Below are 20,000 nucleotides of genomic sequence, written 5' to 3' on the forward strand. Positions count from 1 at the left end.
TACATACATACATACATACATACATACATACATACATATATATATATATATATAAATAAATACACACATATATACATACATGTATATATATATAGACATGTATACACATTATATATATATAGACATAATATATATATATATATATATATATATATATATATATATATATATATATATATATATATATAAACACACACATACACACATAAACATACATTTGCATGTATATACTGTATATGTACACACACACACATATATATATATATATATATATATATATATATATATATATATATATATATATATATATATATATATATACACACACAAATGGATGGATGGATATATACACGTATATGTATGTATTTGATAATTCATGATTAATAATTAATTTTCTATCACTTGTCCTTAATAATGTTCACAAAATAATAGAATGGAAAATGACACAATATGTTACTGCATATGTCAGCAGCTAAATTAGGAGCCTTTGTTTGCTTACTTACTAATAAAAGGCAAGTTGTCTTGTATGTTCACTATTTTATTTAAGGACAAACTTTCAAGGAGAAACATATGTTTAATGTACCCTAAGATTTTTTGTTAAAATAACGCCAATAATGCCATTTTTTGTGGTCCCTTTTATTTAGAAAAGTACCGAAAAGCATCGAAATCATTTTGGTATCGGGACAACACTACTCCAAACATATAATATGTAACAAACGACGTGTGCGGGTTATGCAGTTTTCTCTACCTCACTCCACCACGCTAGTTTATTGTGACTGAAAACCACATCAAGAAAACACTAACACTATAAAGCCCCAACATGTTATTGTCTAAAGGAACTCTTGGCCTAAGTGTGGGTTCTTTTTCAATAAAGTTGGACTGGAAGTGTTCTTATCTAATACTGCATTCAATACCGTTGGTCTCTGTAGGACAGTTAGTTTAATGCTGTTTGCGTGGGACAGCATAGGTCAAGGGAAGTCCCAAAGGCAGAAGAAGCCAGAGTCTTCAGTTGAGCTATTGTGTTCATTTACTTTTTCATCCAGCATAAAAAAAAAACGGATGTTATTTATTAAGATTAACTATTATATTGCCGTTATTTATTCAGAAATAAACAATCCTGTGAAACAAACAGCGACATGTATTTAATTGAAAGTAATGCATACTAAACATGTTAACCATTAAAGCCCCTCTTAAGAACTTTCAGTTTTGGTTGATTTTGGCGGCACCGGTGGACCAAAGCGGTAGTAGCATAGCGTCGTAAAACGTCAAAAACTACTGTCACGTACATACAAACTGACACCATGATACCATAATGATTCAGTATGATTGATCTTTCCTCAGTAGGAACTTAACTATTTTAACAGTTAGAGATGCTACCTCAGTAGAAGCATTTAAGTCCCATTTTAAAACTAATTTGTATACGCTAGTTTAAATAAACATCCCTTTTAGACCAGTTGATCTGCCGTCTCTTTTCTTTCCCTGCATGGGAAGGTTATTAGGTGACCACAGATCCACTGCTCCCCAAGGGGATGGGTCAAATGCAGAGGACAAATTTCACCACATCTAGTGTGTGTGTGACAATCATTGGTACTTTAATCTTAATCTTAAAATGAGGCGCTAGCTGTTCAAAGTCGGGACCACTCATCTGTGCATCAGTTGGGGACGTCTCTGCGCTGCGGACTCGTCTCCACTCGAGATGATCCCCTGCTGGCCCCACTGTGGACTGGACCAGGGGTAGGGAACCTATGGCTCTCGAGCCAGATGTGGCTCTTTTGAAATTAAACAATGGATGTCCGCTAACTTTTTGCAACTCAACGCTAAGAAAACGGAAATGCTGATTATCGGTCCTGCTAGACACCAACATCTATTTAATAATACCACCTTAACATTTGACAACCAAACAATTAAACAAGGAGACTCGGTAAAGAATCTGGGTATTATCTTCGACCCAACTCTCTCGTTTGAGTCACACATTAAGAGTGTTACTAAAACGGCCTTCTTTCATCTCCGTAATATCGCTAAAATTCGTTCCATCTTGTCCACTAGCGACGCTGAGATCATTATTCATGCGTTCGTTACGTCTCGTCTCGATTACTGTAACGTATTATTTTCGGGTCTCCCTATGTCTAGCATTAAAAGATTACAGTTGGTACAAAATGCGGCTGCAAGGCTTTTGACAAAAACAAGAAAGTTTGATCATATTACGCCTATACTGGCTCACCTGCACTGGCTTCCTGTGCACTTAAGATGCGACTTTAAGGTTTTACTACTTACGTATAAAATACTACACGGTTTAGCTCCAGCCTATCTCGCCGATTGTATTGTACCATATGTCCCGGCAAGAAATCTGCGTTCAAAGAACTCCGGCTTATTAGTGATTCCCAGAGCCAAAAAAAAGTCTGCGGGCTATAGAGCGTTTTCTATTCGGGCTCCAGTACTCTGGAATGCCCTCCCGGTAACAGTTAGAGATGCTACCTCAGTAGAAGCATTTAAGTCCCATCTTAAAACTCATTTGTATAATTTAGCCTTTAAATAGACCCCCCTTTTTTAGACCAGTTGATCTGCCGTTTCTTTTCTTCTCTCCTCTTCTCCCCTGTCCCTTGCGAGGGGGAGTTGCATAGGTCCGGTGGCCATGGATGAAGTGCTGGCTGTCCAGAGTCGGGACCCCGGGTGGACCACTAGCCTGTGCATCGGTTGGGGACATCTCTGCGCTGCTGACCCGTCTCCGCTCGGGATGGTTTTCTGTTGGCCCCGCTGTGGACTGGACTCCCGCTGATGTGTTGGATCCACTGTGGACTGGACTTTCACAATGTTATGTCAGACCCACTCGACATCCGTTGCTTTCGGTCTCCCCTAGAGGGGGGGGGTTACCCACATATGCGGTCCTCTCCAAGGTTTCTCATAGTCATTCACCGACGTCCCACTGGGGTGAGTTTTTCCTTGCCCGTATGTGGGCTCTGTACCGAGGATGTCGTTGTGGCTTGTACAGCCCTTTGAGACACTTGTGATTTAGGGCTATATAAATAAACATTGATTGATTGATTGATTGATCTGGCTCGCAGATAAATCTTAGCTGACATTGCTTAACACGATAAGTAATAAATAATTCCGCTGGTAATCACAGTGTTAAAAATAACGTTCAAAATATGAGGATTCTTATGCATTTTAATCCCTCCGTCCGTTTTCTATCGCACCTTTTCAAGAAGTCGCATTAATGATAAGAAGTCTTTTATTTATAATTGGTTAGCTTCAGAATAACAATGTTATTAAAAAGAATAAGAGACTTATTATACTCTAAAAATGTTGGTCTTACTGTACTTAAAAATGCACGCATCTAGTTGTATTCAGAGTTAAAAAAATAATATATAGCTTTCACAGAAATACATTTTAAAATAATTGGCTTTCATGGCTCTCTCAGCCAAAAAGGTTCCTGACCCCTGGACTGAACTCTCACACTATTAACTAAATCCACTCCACGTCCATTGCACCGGGGGGCTATATAAATAAACCTGAATTGATTGATACTCAAACTTTATATTTGCGATTTGCAGTCATTGCATTGTTTTTTCTTTATACAGGTCATATGGTTGTGTGAGTGTCGAACCGCGAACTAACAAGCTGGCGGCTATTTATTGCTACCATGCAAATGTCCGATAGCTAACATTAGCATTATCATTTTGATTTGAGCATCGGAAGTTACTTACTAGTCCAGCAGGAACACAGCCAAGGGAGCATTGGGCTGAAATTCCCGCCTTGTTCTTGAGTGTTGATCCTTGACTGTCTTTTTATCCGGGTAGTCTCACTTTTTTTGTTTTTTTTGTTTTGCAGCTTCTGCCATGATAGCAGTAATTGCCCAGAGGCTTCCGAATCGACTTCCATCTTTTTAACGAATGGGGAAAAAAAGGGCAGTGACATGCCGTAAAGCAAATCGACACATTTGTAGTTTTTTGTGTGGCAGGATTATTGCCACCCATAGGCGCCGATCTACATTTCTGCCAGTGGGTGCTCGATATGTGTGTATTAGTGTTGTCCCGGGACCAAAAGTATTTTGGTACTTTTCTAAATAAAGGTGGCCACAAAAAATGTCATTATTGTCTTTATTTTACCAAAAATCTTACGGTACATTAAACATATGTTTCTTATTGCAATTTTGACCTTAAATAAAATAGTGAACATACTAGACAACTTGTCTTTTAGTAGTAAGTAAACAAACACAGGCTCCTAATTTAGCTGCTGACATATGCTGTAACATATTGTGTCATTTATCATTCTATTATTTTGTCAAAATTATTAAGGACAAGTGGTAGAAAATGTATTATTAATCTACTTGTTCATTTATTGTTAATATACACTACCGTTCAAAAGTTTGGGGTCACATTAAAATGTCCTTATTTTTCAATGAAGATAACTTTAAACTAGTCTTAACTTTAAAGAAATACACTCTTTACATTGCTAATGTGGTAAATGACTATTCTAGCTGCAAATGTCTGGTATTTGGTGCAATATCTACATAGGTGTATAGAGGCCCATTTCCAGCAACTATCACTCCAGTGTTCTAATGGTACAATGTGTTTGCTCATTGGCTCAGAAGGCTAATTGATGATTAGAAAACCCTTGTGCAATCACGTTCACACATCTGAAAACAGTTCAGCTCGTTACAGAAGCTACAAAACTGACCTTCCTTTGAGCAGATTGAGTTTCTGGAGCATCACATTTGTGGGGTCAATTAAACGCTCAAAATGGCCAGAAAAAGAGAACTTTCATCTGAAACGCGACAGTCTATTCTTGTTCTTAGAAATGAAGGCTATGCCACAAAATTGTTTAGGTGACCCCAAACTTTTGAACGGTAGTGTATGTTTACTTTCTGTTTCAACATGTTCTATCTAGACTTCTGTTAAAATGTAATAATCCCTTATTCTTCTGTTTGATACTTTACGCTAGTTTTGGATGATACCACACATTTGGATACCAAGTAGTTACAGGATCATACATTGGTCATATTCAAAGTCCTCATGTGTCCAGGGACATATTTCCTGAGTTTATAAACATAATATACATTTTGTGATGTTAAAAATTACAGATGTAATCATAGTATCGACTAGATACGCTATTGTACTTGGTATCATTACAGTGGATGTTAGGTGTGGATCCACCAATGGCGTTTGTTTATATTGTAGCATCCCGGAAGAGTTGGTGCGGTAGGGAATTCTGGGAAGTTTGTCGTTCAGTGTGGTTTCACTATATGGCACATATTTATGACAGTGTTGCAGTTGTTCATACCGCCACCCTTAGTGTGACATGTATGGCTGTTGACTAAGTATGCTTTTCATTCGTTCGTGGGCAGTGTGTTCAAAGTCAAGATGATTGTGTCATTAGTTTATTATCGGGCACAATAAAGCCTTGGTTAGATTTAGTTAATTATAGACTATTTAATTTGTGACTCTTTTATTATGTTAAACGGACCACGCCACTAAATTAACAACAGGATTGATTTTTCAAAAATGATGACAAAGATCGAAAGTTGCCGTCAATCCCACGTGGGTGCTCGGCATTGTCGCCGCCAATGTTGCCACCTTCCTCAAAGTTGCTTAGTTCAAGTGAAAGCGATACAGACTCCTTCAGGCCATGACACAGGTGTCATTCAACTAGTTGTAAGTCAAAGTATCATCCCAAAGGTTATGAAAATTAAATAGTTACTCTGTGCTGCTTTACATAATTATGACCATGGACTTAAAATCATAGTTTTATTCCATGGCCTTCCTGCCCTGACATTTGGCCTTTGTGCCCTCAAAAGGTTGACGACACCAAAGGCCAAGTGGCCTTTGCCTTAAAACAGGGGTGTCCAAAGTGCGGCCCGGGGGCCATTTGCGGCCCGCAGGTCATTTTTTTAACGGCCCCACGGCACATTTTAAAAATACGATTGAAAAAAATAAAAAAACATTAAAAGTGGTATTTAAAGAGCAAACAGGTGAAATGTAACAAGAAAATGTAGCAATGTTTACTCTAATGACACAAAGCTGCCATGTTTCTTTCTTTAGAAAATAATAATGAATCAAAATCAATGTCATTATGAATTATTGACCTATTCAAGGCTCCAATTACGTCACATTAAATATTTTGAGATATTTTTTTGGGGAAAATGTTGCATATTTTGTGTTTGCCATGTAAAAAAAACGAGCTGTTTTTTTTTAAAGAAGGGCCTAAAACGAACAAACAAAAAACAAACAACAATAAAACTTATAATTGACAGATAAATCTGAAGTTGATCTCGAGATTATTGTGTTAAAAGTAAACAGTAAAAAAAAAAAATTCTAATTTATTTTTTAACACTTTAATGAGTAGGACCCTTTTAGATCCCCTACACATTTAGTGTGATTCGTTTTTAAGTGTCATTGCTCAAAAAATAATAATGAATTAAAATCAATGATGTTATGAGTTATTGACCTTTTTAGGGCTCCAATTAGTATATAATCTCAAATATCCCACTTAAAAATGTTATTGGGTGAAAATATTGCATATTTTGTGTTTTTTTCCATTTAAAAAGAGGGTTTTCTTTGACAAAAAGAGCATACAATTTAAATCTTTAAAATATGTTATATTGACAGACAGACCTGATGTTGATCTAGAGATTTAAAAACTTCAATAATAACACAAATAATAATACTGAATAATGACACATTTTTTATATTTTTTGGACCAAAACCCTTTGGGGTCCCTCGGATCAATCAAGCCTGAGTGGAAGCCTCAATGTATATTTTTTATACATATATTGTATTGGTTTTTAAAATAAAAAAATATCAAAACGACCCCTGCTAGCTTTGATTTTTCAGTGTGCGGCCCTCAGTGGAAAAAGTTTGGACACCCCTGCCTTAAAATGACAACATTCTAAGCCTGGCAATCACAAGTTTTAATAAATGCAAACCTTTAGTAGATCTTGCGTTGCTTTTTTTTTCCTCCAAAAGATGGTGTCCGCTTCAATCCAGAAAAAGCCACACGCACAAACAAATGCAGATGGATGAAAGTGTGTGGACGTATTAACAATGCACATTTCTTCTGAAAATCCCAATCAACATGGAATTGAGATCACATGTTGGAGTGGCTGGCCACTCCCTGTCCACACCCCCATTTTAAACATATTTAAACGGATCCTATTTAAATAAGCCATGCCTGAGACCCCCCACTCTGCACACAAAACACAACACAAAACACAAAGATAATGAGCAAGACTGCGGAAATTAAGAGATTCACTGACAAGAGGTTGGAGGTGCTTTTTGTGTGAAGGTGTGCCATAACATACTGTATGGTACGCTGTCCTCTGGCTAATGAAAAAGGGTTGAATGGGATAAAAAAAAAAAAAAAAATATATATATATATATATATATATATATATATATATATATATATATATATATATATATATATATATATATATGTATTTATTTTTTATTTTTTTATTTTTTAATCTGTGCACTGCAAAAACTGAAATCTAAGTAAGATTAAATATCTCAAATAAGGGTGATATTTGCTTATTTTCTGTCCGATAAAATAATTCAGAATCAGAATCAGAATCAGAAGTACTTTATTAATCCCAGAGGGGAAATTACATTCTTCTCACTGAGCAGATTTTACGTTAGAGTGTTTTACTTGTTTTAAGTGTTTTGTTCCTAAATGATCTCAGTAAAATATTACAGCTTGTTGCTGAGATTTGATAACCTATATTGAGTAAAACATGCTTGAAACTAGAATATCAACTGTTGCAAAGCTGTGTCATCAACACTCACAAGTATAAAACTACTTTTTTAAAGTAATAATTTCTTATTTCAAGCATGAAAAAAAAAATCATGACTTTGACACAATTGTGTCTCATAATTAAAACAGATGACAGCCAAGTGGACTTTGCTGTTTTATTTTCAATGAAACAATAGAAAATACGTACTCATATAGTAGTACAGCTGGCACAGTACAGCAAACTGACAGTAAATATTTAAACATTTAACATGTGACATTTCTAACAATTTTGAACAAAAATAGTTCATGCACATTCAGATGAATTCTTCAAAATTACAATTAAAAATGTTTTGGCCGGGGGCTGGGCTGTATATATTGCACTAATTGACTGAAAGAGCACGCACTTGGCGCGATGATGTCATGTTATCAATGGAAAAATACATTTTTAGACAATATGATTTGCCTGAGCGGCTAGAAGACCCCGAGAGTAACAAGCGGATGCCTTGTTGCCTTTCCATTAAGAACAATAAACTAGTTTTTAGTATAAGTTTGCTGGTTTCAAGAAATGTAATGTCGAGTGCATATCATTATGTCAAGATAATGGCACTAGCATTTACTTAATTTAAAAATAGTTTTCAACATATTGAGCAAAAAGGTCTCATATTTGTTTTTTCTATCAAAAAAGTGCACTTGTTATTAGTGAGAATATACTTATTTTATTTAATTATTTTTTCATTTTATTTTTATTGACATCCAGCATCAGACATTCCTATCCATTACATCATATTCACATACATCTTATATCTGTTGTCCGCCCTAAATGTCCAAATGTTTTTTGTTTATATCCCAACCATACCACCCACCACCCCCCGAAAAGAAAGTAACAGCAAAAACAACAACAACAAAGTAATATCTACAAATACAACAATTAAATAAACAAAAAATAAATGATAATACGTTAATAATAATAATAATCAGAAATAAAATAATTAAAAAATATATAAACAGATACATACGTGTATATATATACACACACTACACATATACATACATACATACATACATACCTGTACACAAATAGGGAGTAATCCTTTTTTTTTTTTTTTGAGCAGTACAATCACTAATTCGAAAAATTAAAGTTAGGTTTATGGGGCGTGACATAATTGACCCAGTTTTCCCAGTATGAAGTGAATTTTCCCAATTTATAATTAATAAAGGCAGTTATCTTCTCCATTTTATATATGTCCATTGTGATTTCCATCCATTGCTTCAAAGTTGGGCTATCCTGGGATATCCATTTCCTAGTAATGGTCTTTTTACAGGCCACCAGTAGGATATTCATTAAGTGTTTATCTTTCTTCAGCCAGTCCTGAGGTACATGTCCAAAAAACAAAGTTTTACTTTCAAGGGGTATTTCACGTTTGAAAATATCCTGTAGAGCTTGGTGTATCTATTTCCAGTAGTCCTTTATGATGGAGCAGTCCCAGAAAACATGCTGGAATTCCCACAGTTTCTCCAACAGGCAGGGGAGTTGTTATCATAGTGAGACTTCTGAGAAGGTGTAATAAAAAATCTGATCAAACTTTCCCAGCCAAACTCCCTCCACTTGGGTGAGCTGGTACAAGTCCATTGATATTTCCATATTATTGTCCATTCTTCCTCAGATATAGTTATCCCTCCTTCCTTCTCCCATTTTATTTTAATATATGAAGTTGAATATGATTTCATATTCAACAGACCCTTATACAAGCATGAAATACTTCTATCAATAGTTTCTGAATTGTAGGCTTTTGTAAACAATTCAATCAAACATATACTCGTCTTTGTGACACTTTTCACCTTCATATTAACAAAATGTCGCAACTGCAAATATCGATGGAAGTCTTGGTTTTCTAATATATATGTCCTTTTAATAGTTTCAAAACTATGCATTTTTTCATCTTTCATTACACTACATAAAGCTGTTATACCCTTAGATATCCAGTTCTTAAATCTTGAGTCTAATTTATTAGGTATAAACTCTGTATCATAGGCACACCATTTAAGAACTGCAATATCACTCTCGAGTTTGTATTCCTTTATAATCATTTTCCACACTTTAAGGGTCCGTTTCACCCATGGGTTATCAGTGTTATTTATGCGGGTCTGTAAATTGCTATCCGCCAGGATTGCTTGTATGGGGATGGAGGGCATTTCTTCTTCAATAATTTTCCATTGAGCAATGTATGACGGGTTGCACCAGCATATCACTGCTCTCATCTGGGCTGCAAAATAATAATCTCGGAGGCAAGGTAAACCCCATCCTCCCCTTTCTTTGACCAATTGTAAAGTTTTGAGACGAACTCTTGGCCTTTTACTTTGCCATATATACCTTGATAGCATTTTGTCCCATTCATTGAATTGGTTTTGCTTAATCTCTATTGGCAGGGTTTGAAATAGGTACAGCAATCTTGGCAGTACATTCATTTTGATGGAATCAATTCTAGAACTAAGGCTAAAAAAAGGAATTAAGTTCCATCTTGCTATGTCATCTTTTATTTTTTTATGTATGGGTAGATAATTGTATTCTGATAATTTTGTTAGATCTTTTGGCAAATTAATGCCCAGGTATTTAAAAGACTCTGTTTGCCATATCAAAGGGTAACTACTTCTGATTTCCCCTGGTGGGTTATAATTATATGAGAGTAGATGGGTTTTACCTATATTGATTTTATATCCTGATAGTTGACCATACAGTTCAAATGATTGCATTAATTTAGGGAGCGAGTATGTTGGGTGTCCGATGTAGACCAAAATGTCATCCGCATAGCAGGCCAATTTATACTCTCTTCCTTTAATCATGATTCCCTTAAAATCTTCATTTTGTCTGATAGACTGAGCTAATGGCTCCAGATATAATGCAAAGAGTAATGGTGACCATGCACATCCATGTCTAGAGCACCTTTCTAGGGTAAAACTGTTTGATAAATATCCATTGACTTTAATCCTAGCAGTAGGATTGTTATATAGTGCCTGTATAGTTTTACTGATTGTATCCTGAAAGCCGAATTTACGTAAAACTCTGTAAAGAAAATTCCAATTAACCGAATCAAAGGCCTTTTCAGCATCCACACTTATAACAATTGCTTCAATGTTTTTTCTTTGTATATGATCCATAATATGTAATGTCTTTCTTATATTGTCTTGTGTTTGTCGTTGATGTATAAAACCTCTTTGATCATTATGTATCAATATAGGTAAGACATTTTCTAATCGTTTGGCCATAATGGAAGTAAATAATTTATAGTCTACATTGAGAACCGATATTGGCCTGTAAGATCCACATTCAATTATATCCTTGCCTTCTTTTGGTATAGCTGAGATAATTGCCTCTCTCCAACTAAGTGGCGTTTGTGCCTTTTTTAAGACGCAATTCAATGTGGGGAGTAAAACAGGTATTAATTATTTTTTAAATTCCTTATACCACTCTGCCGTGTAACCATCTGATCCTGGCGATTTACTTAGTTTAAGCCTATTAATTGCAACTTTTAATTCATTTTCAGTTATTTCTGCAGATATTGTTTGGTTTTGTTTTTCATCTAAAATAGGTAAATCCAGGGATTTTCAGGAAGCTGTCAATTTGGGCTATACTCCTACTAGAGACCTCAGAGTATAAAGTTTTCTAAAAATGTTCGAAGGCTTCCTGAATTTCTTTTGGTTTAGTTTTTATCTCTTTTGTTCTTGGATCCCTGATTTTATGAATTTTGTTTTCCGCTATCTTTTTTTTTAGTTTCCAGGCCAATATTTTCATAGACTTAGAGCCACTTTCATAGTGTCTCTGTTTCAAGAACATTAGATTTTTTTTAAATTTCTTGTGTGGCCAAACTTTTAATTTCTTTCCTAGTATTTCTTATTTCCCTTAATGTATCCTGTGCCAAATCTAGTTTGTGTTTTCTTTCTAATTATTTTAGTTTTTTTATTAAGTCATTTGATTTTGTATTCTCATTTTTTTTTTTCTTAAATGAAGATATTGCTATGATTTTCCCTCTTAAAACAGCCTTCAGGGTGTCCCATAACATGGGAGGCGGAACCTCTCCTATGTCATTGAACTCCAAGAAGAGATTAATTTCAGATTTAATTTGTGTTTTAAATGATAGGACATTCAGCAGGCTTGAGTTTAGTTTCCATGTATTCTTTTTTTGCCCTCAGATTAAAGTCAATAGATAGGTATATAGGTGCATGGTCACTTAAATCTATCGTCCCAATTTCACAGGTACATATTTTATCTTTATCCTTTCCAAATGTTAGAAAATAATCTATTCTTGTATAAAGACAGTGTGGCGCAGAGAAATAAGTATAATCCCTTCTGTCTGGAAAAAAGTCTCGCCATATGTCAATTAAGCCTACTTCCTCAAAAAGTGTGTTTACTTTCTTATAAAGGGGTTTAACGTTATGTATTTTTGTACTAGATGAATCCAATTTTGGCTGTAGATGTATATTTAAATCCCCACCACAAATCAAAAAACCTTCGGTTTCCGTTACCATAATATTGGTGATTTTTTGGAAGAAATGAATATCACTCCCAGGGGGTGCATAGACATTCAGTAAGGTGATTGGGTTCCCATCTATCTTTCCCTTTACTAAAATACATCTACCCTCCTTATCACCAAATTCCAGTACTTTTTCAAAATTTAGCTTTTTTGAGTTGAGAATTGCAACTCCTCTCCTATGTCCTAATTTATATGATGAAAAAAACAAATGAGTGAAGCCCATTCTCTTTAGTTTTACATGCTCCTTGTCAGTTAAATGGGTCTCCTGCAAATATACTATGTGGGCTTGTTCTGTCCTCACCTTTGATAATATTTTATTGCGTTTAATTGGGTTCAATAGCCCATTAACATTAAACGATACACATTTTACTTTGTCACTAACCATATGTATTTACTTGTAAGTATACCAATAAAATATTCAAAATAAAACCTAGCAAGTCTACTCCCATAATGAAAAAATTGAAATAGCAAATAAAACAAAGCAAAATAACTAAAAAAAATTGAAAAAGAACAGAAGAAAAAAGAAAAGTGTAGTTCCAAGGCAGGGGTCTCTAATAGATGACCCCGAGTTAAGCTAGATAGAACGTCTAGCTGTGGGGGAAATCCTCTCCCAACTATGGGCTGAGGGCCCCCATCATGGCACTTGATAGAAAGAGAAAAAAAATCTCTGTTCATTACATAGATACATCCCTCATTTGTATTTTTTCTCATCTCGCTGGGGTTATTATATACACGCAAATGTCATAGAATGAATTTAAAGTCACCTGTTTTGGTTCTGTTCATCTTACCAACACTTTAAGAAGTCAGTCAAAATTAACAGGTCCTCCGGAGAAGGCGATGATTATCTTCTGAAGGCTTGCAGTCTCTCCTTGATGCTTTTCTCTGGCCCCTTCACCTGTCCCCTCCCGGCTACATATACATTTACACACACACACACACATATATATATATATATATATATATATATATATATATATATATATATATATATATATATATATATATATATATATATATATATATATATATATATATATATATACATATATATATGTATATACATTTACACACACACATATATATATATATATATATATATATATATATATATATATATATATATATATATATATATATATATATATATATATATATATATATATATATATATATATATATATATATATATATAGACATATATATACAGGTATATATATATAATTTGTAATCACTCCGTGATTGTGCGCTGCCGAACATGCTCGTCTGCTCGTAAACCAGCAATGACACGACGTGAGGACGACGGGGGCGCAGGGTGAACCGGTACTTTTCAGAGGTGGTAGAGTACCGAATATGATTCATTACTATCGCGTCACTATACTAATACCGGTATACCATACAACCCTAATATGTGTAAATAAAGCTGTAGTCACTCACAAATCGCCAAAGCAGTCGCTGTACAAAAGCCTTGCATCACTTGGGAGTCGAGAAGTCGGCACCACACCGCCATATTTTGTATATAGTTTGATGCACGTCAAAGTACCTCATCAGAGAAGCCTGCGTAAACACGCCAAATAGGAATGCCCTGTGCTTCGCAAATCAAGCGCAGAATGGATCAAACGGCCGTTACAAAGGCACATCAAAAGACACCGGTATGGCGGTATTGTCTCAAATATACACCGCTTTCTAAAATATACCAGTGTTAACTATAGTACCGGTATATCGCCCAGCCCTAGTTGGTGAACAACCGGTAGCTCACAAGGTACTGATTGGAGACCCCTGATTTAGGTGCGTTCTACAAGGGAAGCTCATTAGGTGCGCTTATTGGTGTGTTTGTAGGACGCATATTGTACTTCCTACACTTCACGGTCCATTTTATCCAACGTTATTCTTGTCGAGTCCGACGTATCCCCTAAGCATGTGTCGGAAGACAATGCACGCCTTCATCTATATCCCTGCAAGACACACCGGCCATTCAGCTTGTCCCTCATTATTTCCCACGGCCGAGCGCCGAAGGCTGAAAGAAACAAGCACCCCTGCGCCTCAGTCATTTCATCCGTAGAACGACTTCGATATTTCACAGATGGAAACTTTATTATCGCTGCTTTCAGCCTCTCCATATTGTTCCCTCTGGTGAGCAAATTCATGACTCACGCAAATGATATCGTCTGGAGAAGAGCCTGTCAATGTAAACATCATAATTCCAATTAAATATGTTGATTTTGATCGCCTGCAATCTTGGTTTATCTCGACGATGAAGTCGGATATGTGACAATTGGAAACACAAGTGGAGGCTGGTTAATTACAGTGTGTGTGTGTGTGTGTGTGTTAATGCCGTCCCTGCTGCGGTAGAACGCTTCCACCTACGCGATGCATGTGAAATTATTTGCATTTACAAGCCGCTATGACAAAGAAAGGAACGAGGGTGGTATAAGGGGGGAAAGTATGGGGAGGAGTGTGTGGCAAAGAGGGATCTGCAACCAAGGTATGCTCAGTCAGGAGAGGAGAAATGAACGCCATTATTTTAACTTTCCATTTTCTGGTCCCGCAAGTGTCATAAGGGGGCCTCCTCGCCATTCTTAAGATCACTTCAAAACAGTCGACCATTGCAGCGCTCATGCACGCACGGGGGCGTCAAAGAGAAGGGGGGGAGAAATGGCAATGTTGCTTAATAATGTTACTCCGTTAAAATTTAAAATGTATCAAAAAAAAGGAAAATGGTTTGTTCCACCTTGGTCTTGAACTGGGTAAGAACACTGCAAAAAGTCAGTGTTCAAAAACAAGAAAAAACAAATGTTAGGGGCATTTTACTTGAACTAAGCAAAATGATCTGCCAATAGAACAAGAAAATTTCCCCCTCTGTCTTCCTTTTTCTTCTCTTTCTATCCCATCCTGCTCCGGCCCGGCTGCACCAAATGATAATATAAACACATTTAATAAAGTCAAATACAAATAAGGCAACAAGAGAAGTATCCTACACTTCTCTTTTGTAAAGTAAATCTGAACAGCCGATATGGGCATCTACATCAACTATATGATTTGCCTGAGAAGCTGGACAGGACAAAAAATAAATAAATAAATAAATAAATAAATAAATAAAAAGAACAAGAAAATTTGGCTTGTCAAGACTTTCCAAAACAAGTCAAATTAGCTAACCTCAATGAACCCAAAAATACCTTCAAATAAGTTTTTTTCACTAATAACAAGTGCACTTTTCTTGATAGAAAAAACAAATATGTGACCTGTGCTGGCAAAATGAGTCACAGTGAGGAAATTTCTCCATCTAAAGACCTTCAAAATGATATATGGTTTGTTGGAATCGGACAGAAAATGACCGAGTTACATCCGATTGAAGTCGACCAAGTTTGAGGGTCCGTTTTGAGAAAAAAACAGCTTAAAGTTTACTGTTCCAGAACAGAATGTTCCAAAACAAAACTCCATAGCAACCATACCTTAAAAGTCCTTGTAGCAACACCAAAATTGGTACAATTAAAGTCAAATCCCATGTCTAAAGGAAAAATATATATTCAACTCTATTGAAAACGGTTATGTACAAAAATTTCAACACTGTTATGTCACAGTTTTTTTGTTCACTGGTCAGTTTGTCAGCTGGTCAGCTGTCCGTAATATTCCTGACCAGCAGCCCTAAGAAGATTCGCCGACTGCAATGAATTTAGCGCACTTGCCTGTGTACTCTCTCCACCTTCTAAGTCCATTACGGGATGTAAAACAGTCTAACTTATCCAGGGCCGGCCCGTGGCATAGGCCGTATAGGCAAATGCTAAGGGCGCCGTCCATCAGGGGGCGCCACGCCAGTGCCACAAATGTTGGAGGAAAAAAAAAAAAAAAAAAAAAAAGTTGGTACTATTATTTCTAAATACATAAAATAATCCCACGTTAATTAAAATGCAAAGTAAAGCCTATTTAATAGAAATATTATTTGTTACAACATTACGCCCCCCCCCCCCCACCCCCCCACCCTCCCCCGGCACGGTGCGCCCCCTCCCTTCCCGTATCATGACTCTTTTTGGACGTCACCACATAAAAAAATCAACACAAGATGTCAAAACGGCCAAAACTGTCAGGTGCCCAGGGAAGAAAAAAGAGAAAAGAAGAGGAGAAACGAGAAAAAGACAGAGGTAGCAGGTAGGTAACGTTAGCCTACATGAAATTATTTGTCTGTTACAGAATGTGATAGTAACCTGGCTTTTTAGCATTAAGCTAATGTTACATGATTCGGCAATTGCTAATCAATAAATAGCTAGTTCTGTTTTAACGTCGGGTTAATATTGGGGAGGGGGCTAAATTGTTATGGAAAATAATAATGTAACGTTAGGTAATTACAGTACTCCCTGGTGTACAGTAATTTGTAAGTCATTCTAGTTAATGCAATATTAAAAAGCACGAATAGAGAACTCTGTAGGATCCCTTTTTTTTGTAATATAGTTGTTAAAGTCATACTGGTTTGATATCTTGTTTTGTGCAGTGCCTTATTTATATTTAATTTATTTTATGCAACTTGTTGACACGTTTTATTTTGTGTTTATGTATGTAAAAAATATTGTATTTCATATATTCATTTTTTATTTTTTGTATTCATTTATTTATCCATATTTTTTTTTATCTTGTTAACTATTCTGATTGTTAATTTGCTTTCTTTAAGTTTAAAAAAAAGGTCAAAGACAAAGCTATTCGGTTTCTTGTGAGTATATACACTTCACTGGCGATGTGGGGGGGCGCCACCTAAAATCTTGCCTAGGGCGCCAGATTGGTTAGGGCCGGGCCTGAACTTATCCACAAAAATAATAATTAAATATTCGAAAATCACCTTTTTTCACCAAATATTCCGCTCGAATTACTGTGTTGTTTTTCATCAGGGCGCAGCCATGATACCACAATGCACCGCAGGGGTGATTCAACCAATGAGGGTACGCCTCACAGCGACCGGTTAGCAACAAGCCGGATTTGTTTACGTCGGGGCAGGTTTAAAAACTCGAATTATATTGGTTCAGAATGGCGTCATCGGGAATTACATGCTCATTTTTAGAAAGTAGGTAAAGTTGGCGTCACAATGATACCAAATATGGCTAGGGGGATTCCCCCTTATTGCCGCGAGTGAGCGTTGAAAACACTTGATTTTCTCAAGGAATTTTAACACAAAGGACTAATTTCTGAAGACATACCTCATACAAAACCTTCAAATAAAGGTGATTTAAGATGTTTTCTTGCTATTTCGATGATTGGGATCACTATATTGTGGCTTTATGGACTCATTTTTGTGAAAATCCCAATTTCAACCAAGATACATTTTTTTCACTTATTTGCCTGTAGGTCAAAATTAGCCCTTGCGTATTCCGACTCATTTTGCCAACACGGGTCACATATGAGACCTTTTTTCTCAATATGTTAACATGACATCATTGCGCCAAGTGCGTGCTCTTTCAGTCAATTAGTGCGCAAGGAATATATATATATATATATATATATATATATATATATATATATATATATATATATATATATATATATATATATATATATATATATATATATATATATATATATATATATATTTACAGCCCGGCCCCCGAGCAATTTTTTTTTAATTGTAATTTTGAAGAATTTATCTGAGTGTGCATGAACTATTTCTGTTCAAAATTGTTTGAAATGTCACATGTTAAATGTTTAAATATTAACTGTCAGTTTACTGTACTGTGCCAACTGTACTACTATATGAGTATGCATGTTCTATTTTTTAATTGAAAATAAAACAGCAACGTCCACTTGGCTGGCATCTGTTTTAATTATGAGACACATTCGTGTCAAAGTCATGATTTTTTTATTTCATGCTTGAAATAAGAAATGATTGCTTTAAAAAGGTAGTTTTATACTTGTGAGTGTTGATGACACAGCTTTGCATCAGTTGATATTCTAGTTTCAAACATGTTTTACTCAATATAGGTCATACAATCTCAGCAACAAGCTGTAATATCTTACTGATATAATTTAGGAACAAAAAACTTAAAACAAGTAAAACACTCTAACATAAAATCTGCTTAGTGAGAAGAATTATCTTATCAGACAGAAAATAAGCAAATATCACCCTTATTTGAGATATTTAATCTTGCAGTGAAGCTACTGACAGAAACTAACAGGAAGCCATCTATGAAGCTCGGCCAGGGGTTTGGCAACCCAGAACGTTGAAAGAGCCATATTGGACCGAAAATACCAAAAACAAATCTGTCTGGAGCCGCAAAAAATGAAAAGCCGTATATAAGTGTTATAATGAAGGCAACACATGACGTAAGTGTCTATATTAGCTATAATAGCCTACTATCAAAATGACTATGTGTCACAGGCTGAAGCAATACTTTGTTAACAGAAACGTTGAAATTTAATATTTATTCTACACATTTTAAATCAGAGGCTACTCAGAAGGTGAGATAACTCCTGGAAATTGCTGGCTTTTAATGGCCAAAAGTATAGATGTGTGTGTCCAAGTTTAAGGAAATGACAGGTTGTCTTCTTTTAATAGATTTATTACAATCTTTGGCAAGTTGGGAATTTTTGCTGTGGTCTGGAACAACATGGCACACAAACAACTATCTAAAATGCAGTCAATATTACATACAGATAATGTGTCATGAGACATGCAAAACGTAATTATATCAATCAATCAATAAAATCAATGTTTACTTATATAGCCCTAAATCTCGAGTGTCTCAGATCCCACATCAGGGCAAGGAAAAACTCAACCCAATGGGATAAAATGAGACGTCGAGTGGATCTAGCATAATATATATATATATATATATATATATATATATATATATATATATATATATATATATATATATATATATATATATATATATATATATATATATATATATATATATATATATATATACAAAGAGGATTAAAGTAAAGGATATTAAATGAGCTCAAACAGACTTACAAGTGAGGCATAATGATGCAATATGTACATACAGCTAGCCCAAATAGCATGTTAGCATTGATTAGCTTGCAGTCATGCACTGACCAACTATGCCTGATTAGCACTCCAACAAGTCAATAACATCAACAAAGCTCACCTTTGTGCATTCACACACAGTACAAAATGTTTGGTGGACAAAATGAGACAAAGGAGTGGTTATATGTAAACGAACTGTTGCGTCACAGGATAACTTTTTTTTGTTGTTGTAGCATGTTTTTTGTTTGAGGACAAACATGACAAACCTTCCCAATTGTTAGAAAGTCCACTGTTTAATATGTTTGTGTGTATGCTTCACTGATGAGAGTATTTGGTGAACATTGTTTTGTCCTACTAATTTCGGCGGTTCTTGAACTCACCATAGTGTGGACTGTGACGCAACGCACATGTAAAATCTTCCACTCCTTCTTTGTCTTATTTTGTCCACCAAACGTTTTATAGCGTGCGTGAATGCACAAAGGTGCGCTTCGTTGATGTTATTGACTTGTTGGAGTGCTAATCAGGCATATTTGGTCAGTGCATGACTGCAAGCTAATCAATGCTAACATGCTATTTAGGCTAGTTGTATGTACATATTGCATCATTATGCCTCACTTGTAGGTATATTTGAGCTCATTTAACCAGCTGTTCACCTTGCTGGTTTTTTCGGGGGATGAATAAGAACAGTCCTTTAGCTGCCGTCTTGTTTTATCATATATTGCTGCCTTTGCACCTGTCAATGTTTACTTAGGTATGTACATTAAATCAACAAA

At 35.6% G+C, this 20,000-nt stretch overlaps 1 protein-coding gene across 6 annotated transcripts in view; it reads right to left on the reverse strand.

Moving 5' to 3' along the window:
- The window catches only part of LOC133659064 (neural cell adhesion molecule 2-like), an 831,315-nt gene that overhangs the window by 531,714 nt on the left and 279,601 nt on the right, over nt 1–20,000 (reverse strand). Inside the window, exon 1 of one of the 6 annotated variants that reach the window (XM_062061795.1) lies at nt 6,923–7,081. The exons of the other annotated variants lie outside the window; for them this stretch is intronic. The gene's annotated coding sequence lies outside the window, so the exon portion shown is untranslated. Of the gene's footprint in view, nt 1–6,922; nt 7,082–20,000 lie in introns of those variants that run through there. 6 annotated transcript variants of the gene reach the window in all.

Source organism: Entelurus aequoreus, linkage group LG01, assembly GCF_033978785.1.
Source record: "Entelurus aequoreus isolate RoL-2023_Sb linkage group LG01, RoL_Eaeq_v1.1, whole genome shotgun sequence".
NCBI lineage: Eukaryota > Metazoa > Chordata > Actinopteri > Syngnathiformes > Syngnathidae > Entelurus > Entelurus aequoreus.